The 23259-nt window shown below is 37.5% G+C and overlaps 1 long non-coding RNA gene across 5 annotated transcripts in view; it reads left to right on the top strand.

The window, feature by feature from the left end:
* Positions 1-15599: 15599 nt before the first annotated feature.
* Positions 15600-23259, top strand: part of LOC4328510 (uncharacterized) — a 27113-nt gene continuing 19453 nt past the window's right edge. The window contains exons 1-9 of one of the 5 annotated variants that reach the window (XR_010739332.1): positions 15600-15837; positions 16320-16422; positions 17540-17622; positions 17933-18134; positions 19441-19555; positions 19712-19771; positions 19845-19966; positions 22139-22172; positions 22596-22655. This is a non-coding gene — a long non-coding RNA (uncharacterized lncRNA). Of the gene's footprint in view, positions 15838-16319; positions 16423-17539; positions 17623-17878; positions 17895-17932; positions 18135-19440; positions 19556-19711; positions 19772-19844; positions 19967-22138; positions 22173-22595; positions 22656-23259 lie in introns of those variants that run through there. The other 4 variants (XR_010739334.1, XR_010739333.1, XR_010739335.1 and 1 more) reach the window with 4 other exon arrangements.

Here is a 23259-nt window from a genome sequence, read left to right as displayed (position 1 = left end):
GCGGATGTGGCGGAAGAATCGGAAGGAGACTGGAGGGTGACCGGAACAGCTAGCGGCGCCAACTGAATTATTATTTTTTAAAACAAAAATAAAAACCACATCCCTCTAGTTCTTGTGTTTGTCATCTCGTCATTTCATAATACTCGTTTTAAAATATTACTAGGGTTTTTGAGTGGATAAGACGTTTTATAATTTAACAAAAGATGGTTATGATTATTTGAAATAAAATATATAGAGATAAATTAAATAAAACATTGTTATAATTGTTTGATATGACATAGCACAAGAAGAAATAGCTATATTTTAGATAAAGAGCCTGTTTGGCACAGCTCCAGCTCAACCAAACAATTTCAGCTCCACCTAAAATAGAAATAGAGTTGGGTGGAGCTCTCTCACAAAATAAAATTAAGAGTTGGAACTAGGTTTAGGTTGCTTCACAATTCTAATTTAGACTTAATTACTTCTGAAGCTAAATTTAGGAGTTGAAACTCTACCAAATAGTCCAAAGTATAAATATTAGAAATCTCTATATTTTAGAGAAAGGTATGGTTTATCTTGTCAAAATAGAAATGATTAATTAATTAGGGGATGTAATAACGAGTGGGTGGGAGACTAGTCAGGATGTCGGCCAGCAGCATGATGCATGGTCTTTGGGCTGGATAGTGGGGCAGGGTCCAAAGTCAAGAAAATACACCACACATGCCTGCTATTAATAAAGATCCCTATCTGCATGCCTTGCAATTGGCAAAGAAGAAGTTGGAGGAAGAAGGGGACATGCAAGACTTCTTGACCCCCTACTACTAAATACTCCCCCGTTTCAAAATATTTAACACCATTGATTTTTTAGCATATGTTTGACCATTTGTCTTATTTAAAAACTTCTGTAAAATATGTAAAGTTATATGCCTATATAAAAATATATTTAACAATGAATCAAATGATAGGAAAAGAATTAATAATTATTTAAATTTTTTGAATAAGACGAACGGTTAAACATGTGCTAAAAAGTCAACGGCGTCAAATATTTCAAAACGGAAGGAGTACCACCTTTTGGACCCTTGCTTGTCAGTGAGCATGCACTTGCCAATAATAACTTAGCTGGATCAGTGTCTAACCTCTTAATTCTTCCCCTTTTCAACTCTACTAGAAACTCATTTTCTTGGCTTTATGTGTTTTATTAGAAAAACACTCTCTCCATACACGAATATAAACATTTTCAGGTTTTAAATTTTGTTTGCAAATACAATAGCTACATTTATTATTCACTGGTAGTTAAATCATTAGGCGTGATTTTTCTAATCAAGTAAATTATCTGAGGCATCAATTAATTTCCACTTAACCTTAAATTTTGCTAAAATAACCTAAAATCTCACATATTTGTGGATGGTGTACTCCCTCTGTCCCAAAATAAGCAATGTAGGAAGGGATGTGACCCTCCTACTACCACGAATCTAGACAGAGGTTTGTCCAGATTCGCTCCTAGGTTGCTTTTTTTTTTTTTTTGACTCCCGTTCCGATTTCATTTCCCCCCTATGCTTAATTCCTAGTGCAACTGGGCAAAGTAGCTATAGTACTAGAGTATCTTGTAGAGCAGGGTAGGTGTGATGCACATAGTTAGTACAGTACTATGTTTTCTTGGTGTCTTTCCTGGTTTGGTGAGCTCCAAACTTGAGGGGCCCTAGATTAACCTCTTAAATTAAATCAAATCAAACATCCGGAAAGAGCTTTTTGTACTATACAATAGCTTAGGTTTTTGCCAAATTTTGACTAGAAATACTTTTGGGGAAGACTACTCTCGCCGCACGAGTCAATACTGCATCCAAAATAAAAAGTTTGTTTATGACAACTAATAGCATGATTAATCCACTGTTATTGACCGGCGGGCGCCGTTGGGTCGTTTACTAAGCTTAATTATGCAAATGATCCCAAATTTTCCAGTTCTTGTACTACTCCAATGTAGGGTTATTAGGATTGGAACGTCTGGTGTTGACAAATCTACAATTCAGATGTATCAGAGACTTTTCTTTTCGTGATGAAGAAAAACGGAAATGACTCTGTAATTGTTACTGAAAGATATGCAAGATTACTGCAGAAGTTGCAGAAGAGACTTGTCATTGACAGGAACAAAGAAAGAACGGGTTATAAAGTGTACTTGGCTTGAGCCACGCACAACACAAGACTTGGACCAAGTGGTTTGGTTGGTTGCCAAGAACGAGTTGGCTATGTTCTCTGGCACACACACAGCAACGGGCAATTCAAGCAACCACATGACTTGAGGTCATTGTGCTGCAACTAGCTACTGTCGACTTGCAATTTTGCAATTTGTCCTCTCCTGTTTGCTGGACGAATTGATGGTGTTAATTTCTTTTTCTGAGAATAGTTTGGTTGACAACTTGACAAAGGTATGTGTGAAAAAAAAAACAAAATAACCTCACTGTTGGGCAGATAACAGTAACACTTATTGGGTTTGCTTTTCAAGATTTTTTTTTTTGACTTGTGGCTTATAACTTATAAGCGGATGACAAATTATCATTAAAAACAATTATTTTTAAAGCAAGAGATTTGCACTTGTATTATTAGCGGTCTAAAATCCAAAATCCAAGACCGTAGACCGGGTAACAAAAATAATTATAAAATTAAAAATTAACTACGCCGGAGTTCAAACAAGTAGTAACACTGTAACACGCAACTGAAATTCTATATCGTGTACCAGCTAGTATTTTTACTATTGTGTTAATACGGATTATTTGAATGTCGTCTGGCTGAAACCAAAACGGGACATCTGGTCTTTCAGCTAGGTTCGTTTAAATCTTCCTTGCTGTACACCATATTTCTATTTCTGTTCGTATCAGAATCAGCTCAAATTGGCCAGGCTGTGGTGGAACCTCTTCACCGAGGTTCGATTCGATCCGACTCACCACGAATCTCGCATTTTCAGTGTATTATGCAGTTATGCTTTAGGCAGATGATATATACATGAACAAGGGTACATCTTTATCAATAATAAGATATACTAATTCAGTTCTAAGAGCTGCTTAGAAAAATAAGATATGCTTATAAAAAACGAGTGTGTCCGCTCCTGGTGTGCAATATTAATCAGTGTACACGGTTCTAAATAGGCAACGGCTACACTCTCCATTCTAAAAAGAGCCAACTTTTAAGTATGAATTGTTTGTCCAAATTTATTTATAAAAATTAGCTTTTCTTTTTATGGTTGGATTAGACGTTAAGATACAGATTTATCTTAATTTTTGTTAGTAAATGGTACATTTTCTGTAAAAAAAAACTTTTACATAAAAGTGGTTTTAAAACATCATATACATACTTTTTAAGTTTAAAATAACTTTAAAACCTTAATTAACTATGTATTAATAATCTTTTTACGTTTTTTAATTTAATTTACTACCTCCGTTCTAAAATGTAAGTATTTTTAATTATGAATCTGGCCGGAGGTAGTAGTGAACTCAAACGGGACCTTAGTCAGCGACAATATTCAACCAAACTAATATACTACGGAGTTATCCACAGAGAGTGAAACCGATGGAGATCGAGGCAGGCAGGCAGGTGTCTTTGTCGGAGCACAGTATTCGCCCACATGTGAACTCGGTGCGCCGAAACTGCAATTCCGGCTCGTGACACCGACCGGACGCTGCTCCGTCACCGCGGTTTGACCCCCACCATGCGGCCCTTTGTCTCCGATCGAGAAAACCCCAAGGTTCATCGCGACGAAAAAAACGTTGCGACTTACCGACTCTGCACGCTGCGAATCCGTGACCATATATGCCACTGCCTCCCGGCGGCGAGAAAGGTATCCGGTAATATTTGACATTATTTGCTTCTTCCATTCTACAGTATTCCATCTATTAATTTCATTTTATAAGTCACTATAAAAAATGCCCGTACGTTACAACGGGTGAAGGTTATGTTATTATCGTTACACGGTTTAGTTAATGTAAAATTCACTGTAGAAATTTACTTACATATATTTTTCTAGAAAATCATGAGCTGCAATTAGAAGCCCGATCATCTCAAGTTAGCATGTAAATTTTTTATTTAGATTTCTTATACGACTCCTCCTATATTTTCAAAAAGAACAAACTTAAAACCCGACTCAAATATGGATCTGTATTTTCAAAAGCGAACGAACTTAAAAACCGACTCATACACAGATGATGTACCAGAGTACCCGTAAAAACATCTTTAATTTTTGTAATAGTTGAGATTTAACATTTTTCTAGTTAAACTTATTTGAATTTGATTAAATTTATAAAAAAGATATAGTAGTATTTTCAACACAAAACAAACATATTATAAAATTATATTCAATGTTATATTTAATGATACTAATTTTATATTTTAGATGTTGTTAATTTTTTTTAAACTTGATTAAACTTAACAAAGTTTGACTAGAAAAAAGAATTAAATGCCTTATAATATAAATGGAGAGGGTACTTCTTAAATATAAATCCTTTTCCCCTTAGATAGCTAGCCAGATATTCTTATACTTAGGCCATGTTCGTAACAATGTTTTGTCCAGCCTTAACAACTGCCTACGAAATAAGATGGATTATTAGTTTATGATTAATTAACTATTATAAATTTTTAAAATAAATTTATTTAACTTTTTAAAAAAAACTTATACATATATATAAAGTTTTTCATGAAACACGTCGTTAGCAGTTTAGAAAGCGCGCCCATAATAAACCTCTAAATGAAAAGAAATAGGCCTTATCGATGAAGAAAGAATTTCTATTTAATTGTAATTTTAAATATGAAATAATTAAAATAAAATAAAAAAGTGGAAAATCGTGAAGACAAGGCTTATGTTGTGTAAATTGGAAGAGATGTTTGGAGAAACCAAATTAAACACATCAAATGGAGCATAGCTCATTCAATTAGTTCTTTTTCTTGCTCGTCAAGGTTTAAATCCCAAATTTAACACTGTTGCTTGCATTTTTAATTAAGTGGAAATGCTATATGTGTGTATGTGTGTTCATTTGTTAAAACATGTGCCCTTATATGAGGCCAGGTTTCCAATTTTGTTTAGACATGTGTGTTAAAGAGTATTGACGTGGATATTTGTATAAAAGGGTTATTGGTTATATTCATGCTCCTCTACCTTGAAAAGAAGTATTCTAAAAAGGTTGACGAAGTTCTCATTATTTGGAGAGAAGAGGATTAACTTGTAGTCTTGTACTACGTGGTTTAGGGTTTGCCAGGTAGAAAGCCAAATTAAGGTCTTAATTGGCTTTCAACATCTGGACTGTGGATTGACCGTATAAAATCGATCAGTGGAGTTAATCGCAGACTATGATGTCGTTGATCATCGAGTTGTTCTAGAAGCTAGAAGGTGTACAGATAAGATTGTCGCCTCGTGTACAAAGGCATGGCCGCATGAGTTGAGTTGATTCCAAAACAATCAAACTTTTGCTACTTTGACTGAATTGATTCCAACTACTAATTAATTCCCCTGTACACAAAAGCATCCCTTCGTGATTATACTCACGAGCCGGTATCTGTCCATCTCAGAGAGGTTGTAAGTTATACGTAGTATATTCTTAATTCACCGGTCCATGTGTAATTTACATTTACATTTTCGCTAGTTTTCACGTTTGCATAGGCAAAACGTTATAGGTTAATTACACAATATAGTAAATTTAACCAGATTTGTCTTAAAAGGTAAATTCATGGTGTAAGTAAATTTAATAGCTTGTTAACATCCTTTATACTCCTATATGATAGCGAGAAGATCTAGCACAGGAGGCCACGAAAATTTTATTATAAGCGAGGAAAATATTTGGGGTGTGCTTAGCTCACGCTAAAATTAGAAATTTAATTGAAATTGAAACAATGTGACGGAAAAGTTAAAAAATTATGTATGTAGAAAAGTTTTGATGTGATAAAAAAATTAAAAGTTCTAATAAAAAGTTGTGAGCTAAACAGGCCTGGGAATGATAATCCAGCTCGTCAAAGGGACGGTTGGAAAATCGGAGCAGCAGCAGTGAACAACTTGCAATATGGGATCTTCATAGTTCAATAGCGTTTGGACAAATTAAGAGAGGAAGAACATGGACGCTTTTATGGAGCTTGTTACTTTGTCTTAGGGCACCCACAATGGTTATCTATAGGCTCTCTACAAGAGATCCATGTCAGCATATTTTCCTACTTGGAAGGTATTAAATGAAGAGAGAGAGCAAAGCTATCTACTAACTTAGAGATAGTCTATAGAGAAAAACGAGGCAATACATGAGAGAGTTATAGATACCAATGTAGACATACTATTAAGGTGGTTTACTATTAATCGAGTCTATTGCTGAGATGTACATGTTTTATAGATAGCACCTTACTTTACCATTGCGGGTGCTCTTATAAGGCTACGATAGATCCAGGTCGAAAGAGGATCTTCAGATTTATTTCTCTTTGACTTTCAGTCATTGATACGTGGGTTTATTTGATAGAGAGCTCATATATCAGTGACCTATATTAAAGAAGAATCTCAATACGTTGAGGTTATTCTCCAACGGAGGAATTATGTAGACTACCATGCATTCTACCAAGAGGTTGTGTTTGTTGTTGTATGGAATAGCTCAATGTTTGAATGTTTAGCTGATTTGTGATAATTATGGAGAGTATAAACGAATTAATTACATATTATAAAATTAAGAAATGAATTTAAAACAGTTTTTATAATAATTTTATTTTTAACTATAAATTTATATAGTATTCCATTTTACGAAAATCACACTGTTTATGGCTCAGGAAGCATGCACATTTATTCACCATTATATTCCCTGGAATTGTCAAACGGCCACTTGATCCAATATAATTATATAATTCCTTTGTGGCATTAGTTAATTTCTCCAACAACTGTGATAGCAATATGGAATTGCTAAAAAACTATCGTAAGTTTATTCAGAAAAAAACTTTTATATGTAACTATAGTATAATTATAGTTTAATTATAATATAATTATATTGTAACTACAGTGTAATTACACTGTAACTATATTGTAATCTCTATATAAGTTAGATATAAAGTTGCACATATTATTTTAGTACTTATATACAAGTTATATTATAGTTATAGTAAAATTATATTACAATTATAATATAGTTAGATTTAAAAGTTTTCCTAAGAAACTTGCGATAGTTTTTTAATACTCCCTTGCATTAATTAATTACCGTTGTGTTAAGAGTTAGGTCATTTTTAGGACCACGGACGTTTTGGCTTGATGCCATAAAAAAATTGAAATTGTTCAGTAAAGATTCAGTTAAGAGGAAATTAAGATTTCCCTTCATTCACCTTATTGTTCAAAAATTGTAGTTTGGATTCTCCTCCTAAACATTTGATTGGTTAAAAATACTTGGATTTTGAGAAACTACTATATTGTGCAAAAATGTTTAAATCCCGGAAAGAGTTAGTAGTATTATATTTGGGAATTAGTGGAGAGAGGAGGAGTCAGTAATGAGCGCTACCTATCGAAACTTTGACGCTACGGAAGCTGGAAGCAATCCAAACCAGACCTACTTGACCAACTCTCAACGATATACTCAATTCGTTTTAAAATATTGACACCGTTAACTTTTTATTATTTGTTTGACCATTCGTCTTATTTAAAAAATTTAAGTAATTATTTATTCTTTTCATATCATTTGATTCATTGTTAAATATACTTTTATGTACACATATAGTTTTACATATTTTATAATTTTTTTAATAAGACGAACGGTTAAACATGTGCTAAAAATTCAACGGTGTCAAATATTTTGAAACGGAGGGAGTATATACTCTCTTCATCTTGAAATAATTGTTAATTTACAATTTTGATTTTGTCTAAAAAAATCATTTTAGGTACTTTTGTCACATCAACTATCAATAATTTAAAACTTTCTCCATCATATACTCAACTATACTCTCACTATCAACTTTACATCATTTAATAGCTGAAACTATTTTTTTATTAGACCTTAAATTTTTTAAAAAACCTAGAACGATAATTATTTTGAAAATGGAGGTATTGTGGTATTTGTATTTTCTCTCGTCGTACATACTCGTAGTAGATAGGATACCTAGAAGGTGAAAATGGTATATAAATTTTCTGACCTTACCGATATTATTTTCATAAAATTAATATTAATATAATAATAACATCTTTACCTACTGTGACTATATTCAAATTTTAATTTTTTTTTCAATTTCTGTAAACGTGATACTACATAAATCCATAAATATGAAAAAATTTTCGATCATTTTCCTTGACAATGAAATAATATACTATTTCCTACCATTTTCGATCATTTCATTCTTATTTCCTCCGTCTTTAAAAGACAACCTCACATTAGAATGACACATTCTTACTTTCTCCGTCTCAAAATAAGTGCAGTCATAAATTTTCGTTTTCAACTTCAATCATTCATATTATTTAATTTTTTTTGAAAAAAACTAAAAACATAAGTCAAGTATAAAATATTATTTATATTTTATAATCTAATAACAATAAAAATACTAATCATAAAATTTAAAATAAAACGAACGATAAAAATTGGACACGAAAACTTATAGCTGTGTGTTTATTTTAGAACGGAGGGAGTATGCGTTTTATTTTTTTTACGGAGGAGTACCTGAAACCTGGATGCAGTTGCATGGTTGAACCCACGCGTGCACTCTCAGGGAAAAAAAAAATGAAGAAGAAGAAGAAGAAGGCGACGACGACGACGCAGGCGGAGATCGTAGAGAGTACCCCGTCTGTCGCTGTGTCGTGTCGTGTCGCGCGCGGCGCCCAGCAGCGCAGCGGGATATCCACCCAAATCTGGGGACTCCCGGATTCCTCCGGCATGCAGCCGCGCCGCGTGTGTACCAGCCACACCCACAAACTCCTTCTCCCCCACGTGACGCGCGTGGTGCACCGCCCCGCCGCCAAGCCCAATGCCCCCACGCGTACTCACCCTCACCCCGCCGACGACGTCCACGCGTTGGTACCAAAAGAGAAGTGGGCCCCCAAGTCCGGTCACCCTCTTCCAGGTGGGGCCCACGTCCTGACGCCGACGTCGTCGGGACACGTGGACCACTGGCGTGTTCGTCGGAGGAGGATTGAGGTTGGGGGGGGGGGGGGGGGAATAAAAAAGTCGTGGGCGAGACGGCAAGTGGGTCGGCGCTGGACCTTGACCGCGGACCGGACGGACGGCGCCGGTCAACGTTCGTTGGTTCGGTCGGTCGGTCGGCGTCGGGTTCGATCGCGTCACGTGTTGCTCCGTCCGGCTGGCCTCCATCCTTATCCAGCTGCGGCGACTGCGACGACGCGGATGCATATGCATATGATGCATATGCATTGCACACAGATGATCTATTGTACTAGCAACTATACTTCATGTTTTCCACATGAACCTACATAAAATAATTTGAGAACTTTATTACTCTCTCTGTCTAAAAAAATATAAAAAGTTTTAGTTAGATGTGACACATTGTATATACTGTCTGTACATATTCATTGTATTAAGATGTGTTCTATACAACTAAAACTTCTTATATTTGATCTAAAAAAACTTCTTATATTTGGGATGGATGGAACTTCTTATATTTTAGGACGAATAGAGTAGTAAGGTGCGCATATACATAAATTAATACACATTGCATGTGTGATCGATATAGATGGAGCTAGCTTGTTAAGTCAATTTTTCAAAAAAAGGAAAACGAAAAAACTTGTTAAGTCAATCATCATATCAATATGCGTAGACGACCGCAAATTAAAAGGCTGGTCGTCTTTCTAGGTCGTCAAGATCGATCGATCGATCGATCGCCGACTTAATTGTCAAACGAAGACAAGTGGCCATCGAATTAATAATCAGTTGACAAAACGAAAAGAGCTAGCGCTAGCTAAGCATTATGGGGCGTGAAATTTACAAAGCTATAAGCATGCTTCAAATTCATTATTCGCCGTCAAGTACAAATGAAAAACAAGAAAAGTCAACTTTCTTATATCAAATATCGATCATATGATCAATATAGCTTTATGGAAAAAAAACAGCTTGCACCGATTGACATATATATATATATATATATATATATATATATATATATATATATATATATATATATATGGTGACATTAGCTTATACCACGAATCTGGACAGACGTATATCCAGATTTTTTGTATTTGATAGTGTAACATTCTATCCGATGTTATTTTATTTTAAGACATACTCCCTCCGTCCCATAATATAACAATCTAGTACCGGATATGACACTTCATAGTACAATGAATCTGGACATGTTTTCTATCCAGATTTGTTGTACCATGAAGTGTCCCATCCGGTCTTAGGTTTCTATATTATGGGATGGAGGGAGTAGATATCTTGTCAACACAAAAACGTCTTCGCTTCTTAGATTCCGGCGTATCAGATGGTTTCAAGCTTCTTACTATCTTTGATGATAGCCTATCTCGATTGTTTCTTTCGGCACACTTATTACTTCTTTGTCTTAAACGGCCACTATTTTAATTTCTATAACAACTAGATCATTTTGAAAATTAGAAATTCTGTTAAGTTATTTTCAAAAACATAGTATTTTCTTGGTGATTATGTTTCTTGGCTCGTGAAATATTCACGTATACTTGGTGCCAAGGTGACCACATATGTTTCATCGATCCGATGAACATAACTAGGGGTGGGCGTTCAGGCAGACTGAAAAATCCAGTCTCGGTCTTCGGTTTTTCGGTTAGTTCGGTTTTTGTAAACTCAGGACCGAATTTCATCTAAAAAATCTCAGAACCGATAAATTCGGTCTCGGTCTCGGTCTGACCAATTTTTTCCACATCCGCTGGAGAGTGGAGATGGGGCGACGCCGAGGTGGAGGTGGCGCCAGCGCTGGAGGTGGAGGTGGCACGGAGGCGGCGGCCTGCAAGAGGCAGAGGAGCAGCTGCGGGAGGCGGAGGAGCGGCTACATGAGCTCCACCGTCACCGTCGGCGTAACCAGCACGAGGGAGGAGGGGATGGGGATGGGAAGGGCCCGGTGGTCAGTGGATGGAGAGGAGGATGCTGGTGGTGGTGGGTTGGATAAGGTTTTGCTTTTGCTGAGGAGGTATTGGGCCTAATGGGCTAATGCTGTATTTCGGTTTTCGGTCAATTCGGTTAACCGAGCCCTAAAACTGAATTGACCGAACGAAATTTGGTGAGTAGAAAGTGCTGACCGAATTTTTCGGTCTCGGTCATTTCGTTTCGGTTTTTTTGTTCGGTCTTTTTCTGCCCACCCCTAAACATAACCACACGCACACATATGTGTTGATAATACTATATGTGGAATGGAAGGTACAAAGTGTTCTGGGGTTTTTTATTTTTTGGATTTCAGGCTGTTATTGTAGGAAGGGGCTAATTACAAAATTACCACCACGCTGAGATGCGGAGGGGACTAAGTGCAAAAGTGATGTCTATATGGAGTGCCACATTGGCGGTCATCCCCGGTGAAACAAGGTTTGGATTAGCTTGGTTTATTATAACAAAATGATGGATTTAGATGTGCAATTTTCAAATTTATAGATCTAAAAGTGACACTTCTCTCGAATTTAGAACGACCATGTGTTTTACTCATTAATTTAACTAGGTGATTCCCCGCGTTTTGCTGCAGAAATTAGTAAGTAACTTTTTTTTTAATAATTGAGCTAAAAGTAAAACAACAAATAAAACTGGTTTATCAAAATATGTTAAGAGAGAAATAAATTAAGTAGACAATGTATGAACTTGTAGATGAAATATGATATCCCGTACTTTGATTATATGGATGAATATATGTTAAGTATTATAAAAATGATATATATATATATATATATGTGTGTGTGTGTGTGTGTGTTATAAAAATATTGTGAAAAATAATGTGAAGGAATATAATTGGATGTTGATTTGTAGAATTTAATGAATTATAGATGATGTTACATGCTTGCATAAGTTTTATATGTAATTATTGCTAGTGGATGATGAGTTGGCATGTTTATATGGTAAGCTTTAGAACTAGTGGATTATAACTGTATAGTAAGATAGGATTTTCACCTCTATAACGGGCTCGCCCAATTAAGGAGAGGAGTTATTGGACATCGATCCTACGATCGAGTTGACAACAGCGTTGACTTTGTCCAACAATCAGAAGCAAATTAAAGTCTCGGTCGCCGTTGACCTAAACATATCCATCCTGCACGCATGGCTCCAGTGGTCCAGGACCGTTTTCCGTTCTGAGCTTAGCTGTAACCCCTGACTAATCATCCGAGATTGATTTAGACAACCATTCTCCATCCGTTTCGATTCAAGCGTGGATAATGTCAACTGATCCGTACGTCCGATCGGTCGATCAGCTAGCTATAGCTGTTACCGCACGTGCCAACGAAGATAAAAGTAACTAATCTTCTTGTTCTTGTGTCTTGGTCGTCGTCGTCGTCGTCTTCGTTTTACTACTCTGCTAATTAACCAGAGGTTTGACTGGATAATTAGGTTGCTACTACTACTAGTAGTACCTGCTTGCTGCTGATCCGTTACTGCTCCACCAACTTTGACTTCATCTCGATTGTCAACTTTGATTCCCGGGTCAAACTCGGCCGTCTTGTTCGATCTGCCGGTCAAGTTCATCGATCGTTCAGTTTTTCTTCATTTGCTTCCGGATAACATTGGTGATTTTCTTCTTCTTTTTTTTCACTTTAACTTGGATCGATCTACATCGTCGTGATTTAATTTGCAAACTTATATGATGCCGATCATATACAATCTGTTATTTTAGGGCGAAGCCAAGTGGCCAATACACCCAGTATATATACGTAGTACTAATCAATGTTTTTGTATGCCGTAGTGTTGTGTATGTGATTTGGATTTTGAACTTTTATTTACGCGTTTCTTAATTTACATTCTATTTATATTATTTATTTACATTTCAAATTATCAGTCAATCTATCAATTTCAAGTATCTGGAATATATCAGATCATAGGCGCTGTCACTGTTCTACTTGCAAAAAGAAAGGAGGAGAATGGAGGAAGTGATGTCTCCATTTCGTGACACGTGCGTTCACACTAGCTGTCAAGCTGGAGTATATGGTAACATGTTGCCAATGCCCCACCGTCGTCGTCTCGTTGATCCTTAATTCCTCCTCGCATGAGACTTTTCGCACGTCGGCCATGACAAAATGATTTGCTTTGGTTTGTTAAATTGATGCATATTTTTAAATTTGCATATATAGATCGAAGACCAGGTGGACGAAATAGTCCCGAACATGAGATCATTGGAAGATCATATTTATACTATTCCAACTAACAACTCCGTTGATTAATCTTCCGTACTATCTTGGTGCTCAAGCAATATGGACACATTTAGTGGCCGGCACAATTAGTTATGTTTAACCAACAACCAGTACCTTGCAGGGGACCCAATAATGTCACTCTTAAGTTAATTATTACTATACTAATAGATTATTAGTGTACTACATTGCCTTAGCAAACATGAAACAACTACTACTGTACTTTTCCGAATTATTAAGAAGTAGTAACAATACTTGTCCGAATTAATAAACAAATTAAGTAGTGGAGTAGTACTTGTTAATCAAGGGGAAGGGCATGCACGTGCTGGTGGCTACTGGCTAGCTCGTGTAAAACGTGGAGTATGTAGGTGCCTTTGGAAGCTTAAGATGCCACTTAAGATTAAAATTTTTATGTGGTACTTGCTTAAAGGGGTTGTGTTAACTAAAGATAACTTGGCAAGGCGTAATTGGAATGGTAGCTTGAGGTGTTCGTTTTGTTTGAAGAATGAGTCTATTCAACATCTCTTTTTCGATTGTCATTTGGCGAAGTTTCTGTGGAGAGCAGTTCAGTTTTCTTTTGGATTTAATCTTCCAGTTAGTGTATCTCATATTTTTGATGGGTGGCTTTTGGGAGTTGATAAGAAAATGAGTAAACTGATACTTGTTGGAGCTTCTGCCATTTGTTGGGCAATATGGCTGGGTAGGAACAATATAGTTTTTAACAAATCACCATCATTTTCCTATATGCAGGTCATTTTCAGAGTAACCCATTGGCTTCGGTTTTGGGCACAACTACAAATGTGTGAAGATGATGAAGAGTTTCTGAAAGTTGCATGTCGGAAGCTGGAGACTACGGTTATGTAACTTTTTGCCAATTATGGGTGGAGATTTACAAATAGATTTCAATAATTGTAATCTCCTTTGTTAGACTGGATTCTTTATTGTTGCTTGCTGTGTGTTTTATTCAATTAGATCTACACTATGTTCGTCAATCGCTTCTATGTAATAATTGGCTGTAGCTCTTTTGAGTAAAGGCCGAAATATTTATTTATTCCATTATCTACAAAAAATGTAGGTGCCTTCTTTTGGAGCACGTGGATCAGATGCAGCTTCTTGTACTAGTGATACGATACATCACATCAGCATTTGATCCGATTCAGTGACTCACAGAGGCTCCACGTGGTTGTTGGATTGCTTTGATTTTGAAACAGTTTCGACTGTTTTTGTGGCTAGGGAGTAGTCTGGTCGAGATGCAGCTTATTGTCTTCACATTCGTGCTTCTTTGCCGTGGGAAAATACAAACAGTGTAGTTCGACATCATACGTAAAGGTATGTTGAAACATAGGGATGGTTTGGTTAGAGCTTCAAATCAAACATGGATTGAGTTGTAGAGCAACTCCACCCTTTCATCGTTTTTTTTCAGCAAATTAACATGCTCCGTTTTCAAATACTCCATATGTTTCAAAATATAAGTGATTTTAGATGTATGTGACATATCATATTACTGTCTAGATTCGTAGTAACAGAATGTGTGACATTCCTTCAAAATTTCTTATACTATGGGACATAAGAAGTAATTGATAATCTAGTTTAGATTTGGTTCGATCAGGCAATTTCATAGAAAAAAACTAACAATGTAAAAATGTATGGACCATTATGAACAACGGAGCAAACACAATGGTTTCGTCTCGATGATCACAAACACAATTAACAAAACAATTGCTCTTAGGCCCAATTGTTTTTCTCAACTCCAAACTTCAACTTTCTCATTTTCCATTAGCATATTTTTAAAATTGTTAAATGGTACTCTTTAGCAAAAAGTTTCTATGTGGAAGTTGTTTTTTTTAAAATAAATAATCTATTTTTCAGTTTTTATAATATAGTTAATACTTAATTAATCTAATAAGTTTTCTCGTTTCGCGTGCACTGAAAATATCCCTCCAACCGGAGAGAACGAACAGGGCCTTAGCAAAAATATCTATCCTCAAAAAAAATAAAATCTAATTCCTCCATCTTAAAATATAGCAACTTAAAACTTAATGAGACACAACAAATTAGTAGGATATATAGTCCTAATTTCTTTGTTATCCTAATTTGTTAACTGACTGCTCCGTTACGAGTGGACTTGAGGCCCATATCTCTTTTATGGACCAGAACCTTGGGGCCCGGCTCATCACCTGGCGCGACATGGGCCTGATCAGACTCGCGATGCCCATCACGCAGCCACACCGTCATGCCGACATGGGCTTCATCGAGGCCCATTAGAAAGCGAAGCCGAAGAAGCCCACGCCCCGTCGCCTCGCCTCCACACCTCCCCCTTCCTTTCTTCCCCGACACACCTCGTCCCGTCTCTTCTGCCGCCAACGCGCGCCCCGCACCACCGCCACCACGGCGAGCGGCCGCGCGCCGCCGATCCGAAGGCCGCGAACCGAAACCCTAGCGCCTCCGGCGTGGCGCGCCGCGGCAATGGAGGTGGAGCACCTCTCACCGTCGCGATGGCGCGGATCAGCCGCCTCCGCCGCTGTCCCCGATGTCGCGCGCGCGCGCGCTCTGCTCCCGCATGGAGGGAGGTTCGAGGCATCCCCTTCCGCTTCCGTTGTTTTTATTATCAGATTCCCAGTTCCCTACCTCGCTCTCTCCTCGATTTCGTTTCGGTTGCCCACTGCGCAGCGGCGAGTTTGGTGTTTTCGATGGGGGGATTTGTGCGGGTTTGGGGCTGCGAATTCGGTCATTCGGTGCGGCCTCTGCTAATATAGCGCCTGCTGCTTTAGGCCCCGAATAGGGGTTGATCTGGGCTCACGAAACGTGGCCACCTTCGCTGTGATCATTTGTTTCGACAATTTCTCTTGCAAGGCGCGCAGATTGTTTTACGCGAGTTGGGAAATTTGTGGAGGGAACCGATTTGTGGGATCAATTTCCTGGCTATAATCCTCAGCATTACGTTCTATTGGCTACTAGATTCTACGATTTTCGAATTGTGTTTTCGAGCAAAATCAAGTCTGATGGTTAACTGGACAGAAATTCGCATTTAACGGATTGTCGATTTTTTTAGGGAATGCGCAGAAGGATTGCACACCTTTGTATTAATCAGGAGTAAAATACCATCAGTATGCCGTAGCGGCTGCTCAATCCCAGGAAGGGATATAAATTACAAGGTTGTTATCTCACAACTTCTGGGTGAGATGACTCTGTGCTTGTAGTTTGCTTGCAATGTGGTCCGAAACTTCTGGGTGTGTATAACTAGCTAGGACACCAACCTGAATTTTATCCATATACATTTGTCCTTCTCCCTGAATTGTTATGTTGTATGCTGTTTTCATCTGATCATGCATGTGCTGCTCTGAAGATTGATCTTGAAGTTAGCATTTGGTACAGCAAACTGAATTTGAATATGCATGCAACTGTTAAACACAGCCTAAAACGTGTTTACATGGATCTCTACTGCATTCCCATAATCAATCACTACGGTTTTGGTTATCATTGGTACTGGAACTGCCAGTCAATTTCTTCTATGTAACAGTCGTCTTAGACGAAGAATGTGCACAGCAATAATAATATGTTTGTGTCTATGATGTCCTTTCTATTGGACTTGTTCATCCATATGGATTGTTAGTTTTGAACTGCATTCACGACTTAGCTTGCATGCCAACTTCAGGTAACACTATGCAACAAATATACGAAGTTTAAATTGGAGGTTTCGTGCTTTCAAATTCAACTTATAGTTTATATAATTCATTTGTATTTTTCCATTAAAAGTGCCAAATCTTGAAGCTCTTTGTATTTATACATCCCTTTAGGTATGTAGTATATAGCAGTTTGCCATTTTATGCACACATTAGAACATTGCACAGGATAATGACCTTGAAATTTTTTTTGTCACTTCTATATGATTTTAGTGTATGTCAGGTAGAAACACCTTTTTTGTATTATAGACCCTGTGTATTTTTGTTTATATGCTGCTAAAGCATCCCCTTAACAAGTGAAATATCCTTTCAAGTATTTTTGTTCTTATTGCTGATGCATGACTTCGCAATGTGTAAGCTTTGTATACAAACACAACCAGATTGTCAGTGTGCATTTTGTTAATTTCCAGCCTAGTACAGATAGCTGCATACAATAAACCTAAAACTGGATTGGACTTCTCTTGTATTCATGTCTGCCATGGTATGTTTGTCTCAGAGTAACATGTGGCGGTATATCTGTTTTGAATATAAATTAATTAGCAAGATCTTGTTAGATTGTAAAATTAAATTGTTTTGTTTTTTTGGACAGAACCTGGACTGTTCTTCGCGCATGAATTTGGCTAGTTTGCACATCGACCTACTGTGTATTGTGTGCATCCAACTTTTTTATGAGTATGTGACGCCATGTTTCATGTCCGCACTATCTGATTTCGGACTATCTTTTGTTTTTCCTTGTCTCTTTGTATCATCACAAGATTTGTGCGTGCATGTATCCGTCTAGCTAGCTTTTAATTTCATCACGAGTATTGTGGCCACAGCTGTAGATTCTATACATGCAAAGAAATGGATGGCTCACATGCAAATAAAGATTAGCAGGCGAACTTCCATTTCTTTACCTGAATTGATCAATCCATCTGTATCCGACATGCCCACTTATCTATCAGGTTATATTCTCATTTGATACATGAATGTTCTTCTTCAGTACAATCCAGGATCTTGAGAGCTGCGGCCAATCTATTAGCCCAAACTTATTTTGTTCTACTCACCAACTTGTCTCGGATTTCTAAAACAAGCTTGACTGGAGCCTCGGAAGGAGACAAAGAGGCTTTTATTCCGGCTTGTATTGCTGCAGTTGGGCCAGAAAATCAAGGGACATTTCTGGTTGACTGAAGAAAGATGCCAAGGTGAGCCATCTTGTTTTAGCTCCCTCTCACTAACATTATGTATGTGACACTGATCAATATACTGTCTAGAATTATTTGTGCCTGTACTGTTCTTTTTTATGAGCCTAAAGCACACGTTAGGTTGCATGTCCGATGCTGTGGCAGCATAGGAAAATAGTTGCACATGTGAATGTGAGTATCAGAAAATTTCTTCTAAGCTTATCCAAGGCTTCAGCAGATGGTCAATAGTATTAGCTGCCTATTTTATAAGACCAGGCTTGGTGAAATATGGTCACCTTGTGGTGAATTTAGTCCTAGCCCACTGTAAAGAAGCAAGGAGCATGCGGGATAGTGGCGTGGTGCCATGGTAGGGTTAGGTGAAGTGGGTGAAACCTATCCCACAAGTTCCCAGATCCATGGGTCGAGAAATAGGATTGAGGAACACGGGATGCTACTTATTTTAGGTTTAACATGGGAGGGACAATATTGTTCCCGTGTTCCCGTCAGTTCCATATTTCTTGTGACGTTTGACTGGATATCGGAAGGAGTTTTCGGACACGAATGAAAAAACTAATTTCATAGTTCACTTGGAAACCGCGAGACGAATTTATTAAGCTTAATTAATCTGTCATTAGCACATGTGGGTTACTGTAGCACTTATGGCTAATCATAGACTAATTAGGCTCAAAAGATTCGTCTCGCTATTTCCGTGCGAACTGTGCAATTAGTTTTTTCATCTATATTTAATGCTTTATTTGGGTGTCGAAAGATTCGATGTGATGTTTTTGGTAAAAAAATTTTGCGAACTAAACCAGGCCTTAGGGTGAAACCCGCGAACAATCCACCTAAGATTAATGGTAAGCTGTGACAGTGATTTTCAGAAGAAAAAAATCGTCTGGAAAAGCCACATGTCTGTAAGATTGTGAAATTTTCTCTTCTTTTGTAGTAATACCTTAGTGCGGCTTGTATCTATGATCTATCTACACCAAATGGGAGTACATGATGTAGCTGAAAATTTGAAACAGTAGCTTCCACATGTGACTCGTGACCTCTCCTAGCTAGTAGTCCTAGCTACTAGATGATCGTGCAACTCTTGTACACACCATATCAGGGAATGCATTTTTTGCTGCAATACATTTCTTTTTCAACCAATGGCATGCATTCCTTGGGTGTATACTAGACTTTTTTTCTGGCAACCTGATTTGATGAGCTGATGCGCAGTTTGTGCACAATGGGCAGCTGCTTTCTGAAAATGATTTGCTTGAAAGCTGACACCGCGAATAATGTCGCCCTGTGCAAGTCAACATGACTGTAGATTGCTCTGCAGGTTTTTGCACTGTGGAAGGGAGATTGACCCTCGCTTTTCAGCAGCAGCATGTGAAGTTAGTGCCATTTGATGGAGTCACGGTCAGATTTACATGCCCATCACAGTACATTGAGAGGTATCACTCAAATTAGTTTCTTTGCTTCTCTGGTTCTGGGCTCTAGCACAGTGGATGCATGTTCCGTTCAGTTTGGTCACTTTCCAGTTAACCCAGCAGTAGACTGCTGCTAGATAGCTGTTGTATAACTGCTATCGATCCTGTCTGCTGCTTCAGAGGGCAGAAGCTGGGCCACAGGTCATAGAATCATGGAGGAGGTCGATGGATGGACTCTCAGTAAGTAAGCAGGCCCTTTTAGAGGAATTATTGCTTGACACACTAACTTGACTTTGACCACTTGTCTGTGCAGCTGTAGCAACTGGTCCAATTGGCTAGGTCCCGTGGGGCGAGCTAGAGCCCAGCGATCGAGATGCAATCGTACTGCCACATTTTGCTCGGCATCTTGCTATCATGCTATGAATTGCTTAGCTGGTGAGTGTCCCTCCCATGCTTATATATTGCTTGTGGTCCTTACCTCTCGGTTCTAGTTCAGAACGTGGTAAAATCTCCAGAATTTTATATGCTAATTTTTTTTCCTGAATTATATTTTCCGATCCGATTCGAGCCAGTGCTATTGCCATGTGCACATTATACCATATAGCTCAACACTAGCAAAAAGTTGGCTTGTTGGGGAAGTGAAAGGTAATGTGTGAAAGGAAATGTTAAATTGGGTCTCAGTGGGGAAAAGGGATCAACAAGGAGTGGCGTTGGTAGGACAGTACGGCAGTGCGCTTGTTTCCATTGGTTAATGGTGATTCGGATTTCAACATGTGACACCATTGATCGATCCTACTACTTTATTTACCATACCTGAGTGGTCATTTCGCTCAAACTGATCTTACTAGCCATTGGTGCGACACGTTTATTTGTTCCCTTATCTGTTTGCTTTCTAAGCTAGGGTCACGACAGGGAGAGACTTGTCGAGGGGCACACAATGCCTTGCATATTGCATCTATTCTCTTCTCAAAAAGGAACTGTGGTATGTGTCGCAGCGTAAGTGGTCCTTCATCGATCAGTCCCCAGATGTCTCACCTAATTGCTTAGAAATCATACAGACACAATTCTCTTCTTTAAATTTGATCTTGATGCTGGAAAATTGGTCCCGCTCCTATATCGCCTTCCATGGACTTGTAGCTAGTCTACTCTAGGAGTGCCCATCTCACACCAGTCACATCTTCACCACCTTTACTTGGAGTATATTTGTGCATCCGGATGTGCATGTGAGGAAGCTACAGATCTATGCACCAATCTATTTCAGGGCATTTGACAATCGATGCACAAACTCTCAAGCGCTGAGGTTATCTGGAATATTTTGCAAAGCTTTTCCAAGAGATCAGATGCATGTACACTAGAAATTATCTAGATTACACTATAAATATAAATACAACCTAGTACAGATGTGACTTATTATAGAACTATGAATCTGGACAGCTGTCTATCTAGATTACACTTATATTGGAACAGAGGTAGTAGTCATTATATTAAAAAAGTACACAAGAAATTAGTGGGGATAAAATCATAAATCTGTTAGTAGATGCTGAACATGCTTTTCCATTTGACCTTAGCAGCTGGCTAGCTTTCACATGTGATTAAAGATGTTTCTGGAGCTGAACATGATCCATCGAGATGCATGTATCACTGTTCCAGAACAGTGCTAGCTCCAGATAAACTAATTAAAATGAAAACGATGTTAGTTTTTTTTCCTGCTACGATGTCAGCTTCAAGACGTAGGTCATCTAATTTAGTTGTACCGTAGCTCACTGGTGCATTCATGTATCTCTGTTTGGAATTGTAGCTGGGTACCTTCAATTGATCTGGTTTCCAAATATGGGCACTATTTTATCTTTTGAAAGTGAGTTAATTGATACGGAGTTACGGATGAAACGATACTTTTCCATTTGGGATGGAAGATGCATTGACGAAATCCCCTATATTTTACGAATGAAGTAGTATATATTTAAATGTCCATATGGTGAAAAAAAAATTAACTGGTCGATCAGACAGGTTTTTTGCTAAAAGTAGCAGATTTTATATTGGCTTGCTATATAGTTTGGGTGCCCACTATTATTAATTTGTTGAGTTTTATGCTCAGATTGATCTCTCTGCAATTGTAATCTGTGAGGACGATTGACATACTATATATAATTTTAGAATATGTTTTCTGAATGGTTATTATTGGAGTATGTCTCTCTACTCAAGAAAGTATTGTTTCGAAAAACAAGAATACATGTTATTCTAACTTCTGGCTGGTTTGCTGATGTATTTCCATGAGAAATTAGTTTTCATATGAGAATTTCGAAGTCTCTAGGTGTTCTAGGATTTTTTTAGAATATTGCACAATGCCTACATCGCAATATTTGTTTTGCATCTTAATGGAACGATGTTGAGCTTTTAAAAGGGCAGGATTAATGTAGAGTGAAGAATCATGTAATGATCAATCCAAACTCAATTCATCCAAAGTTTAGGAACTCCCAAATTAGTAATTATATTATTTTTAACTACCATTTTTTCTTTTGATTTTTCCTTGTTGAATTTATCATCAATTGTTTGTTAGTTCCCTCCTGATTTGGCTCAAGTTAAATCTAATATTTCAATGGCTGGCAGGTTAAGATACCGGGTTATTTCCTCAGTCTCTTCGGTATGAACTCAAATTTACTTCATTTTGTCCTTCAGTTCATATAATAGCCATGCTTAGTTACTTTACCTTCATTTGGAAAAATCTTTGGAAGTTATTACTGGCAATTCAAACTAACAATAGATTTTCTAAAATGTTGTTTACATAATATTACGTATCTCTAGATGTTTAGCTGCAAAACAGGGTTACTGAAATTAAGTACTAGTTGAAGAATGTGATGGACATAGTACATAGCAACACCTTCTCTTAATCTGGAAATGAAAAGCTGCAGTGTAAATTCAACTGCAAGCAAATTAAGCATATAAGAGAAAACTTTCTTAAAAAAAACTGAAAAGTAAAACTTTGTGGGAAGGAAGCTAGTGACAACCCAAGACCAGATAGTTCTGCTGGATATGACAATCTGTAAGTTTTCCTGTACTTACGTAGGTTATAACCATCCAGCTCAGGTTCGACGACCAGGATGCTATGCTGGATGATACTCTAACTGTAAGTTTTCCTGTACTTTCTAGTGCTGCTTCTTTCGAGGACTGGCTATCCATCTATTCAATTGATACTTCAGTTTATTTGAGATATAGGAATAGGAGTACTCTATATTGTGATAATGTGATCCATTTTTCTTTTGAGGCTTGGTTTAGTTCCCAAATTTTTTTTCTAAAAACATCATATCGAATCTTTGAACTCATGCATGTAGCATTAAATATAGATTAGAAAAACTAATTGCACGGTTAGGGGGAAATCGCGAGACGAATTAAACAGGCCCTGAAACCTGTGATCATTATAGTGGTATAGCACCTGGGATCAATGGTGGCGTCTGGGCTTTGCCAGCGTCTGATCGAACGTTTGAACACCTGTATGAAATATTAAATATAGGCTTAAAAAAAACTAATTACGCAGATTGCGACTAATTTGCGAGACGAATATTTTAAGCCTACTTGCTCCATGATTTGACAATGTGGTGCTACAGTAAACATTCGCTAATGATGTATTAATTAGGCTTAATAAATTTGTCTCGCAGTTTACAGGCAGAATATGTAATTTGTTTTTTATTAGACTATGTTTAATACATTAAATGTTTGTCCATATATCCGAT

Source organism: Oryza sativa, chromosome 2 (genome assembly GCF_034140825.1).
Source record: "Oryza sativa Japonica Group chromosome 2, ASM3414082v1".
NCBI classification, from domain to species: domain Eukaryota; kingdom Viridiplantae; phylum Streptophyta; class Magnoliopsida; order Poales; family Poaceae; genus Oryza; species Oryza sativa.
The sequence above is the reverse complement of the archived record's forward strand: the minus strand, read 5'-3'. Positions and strand labels throughout refer to the sequence as shown.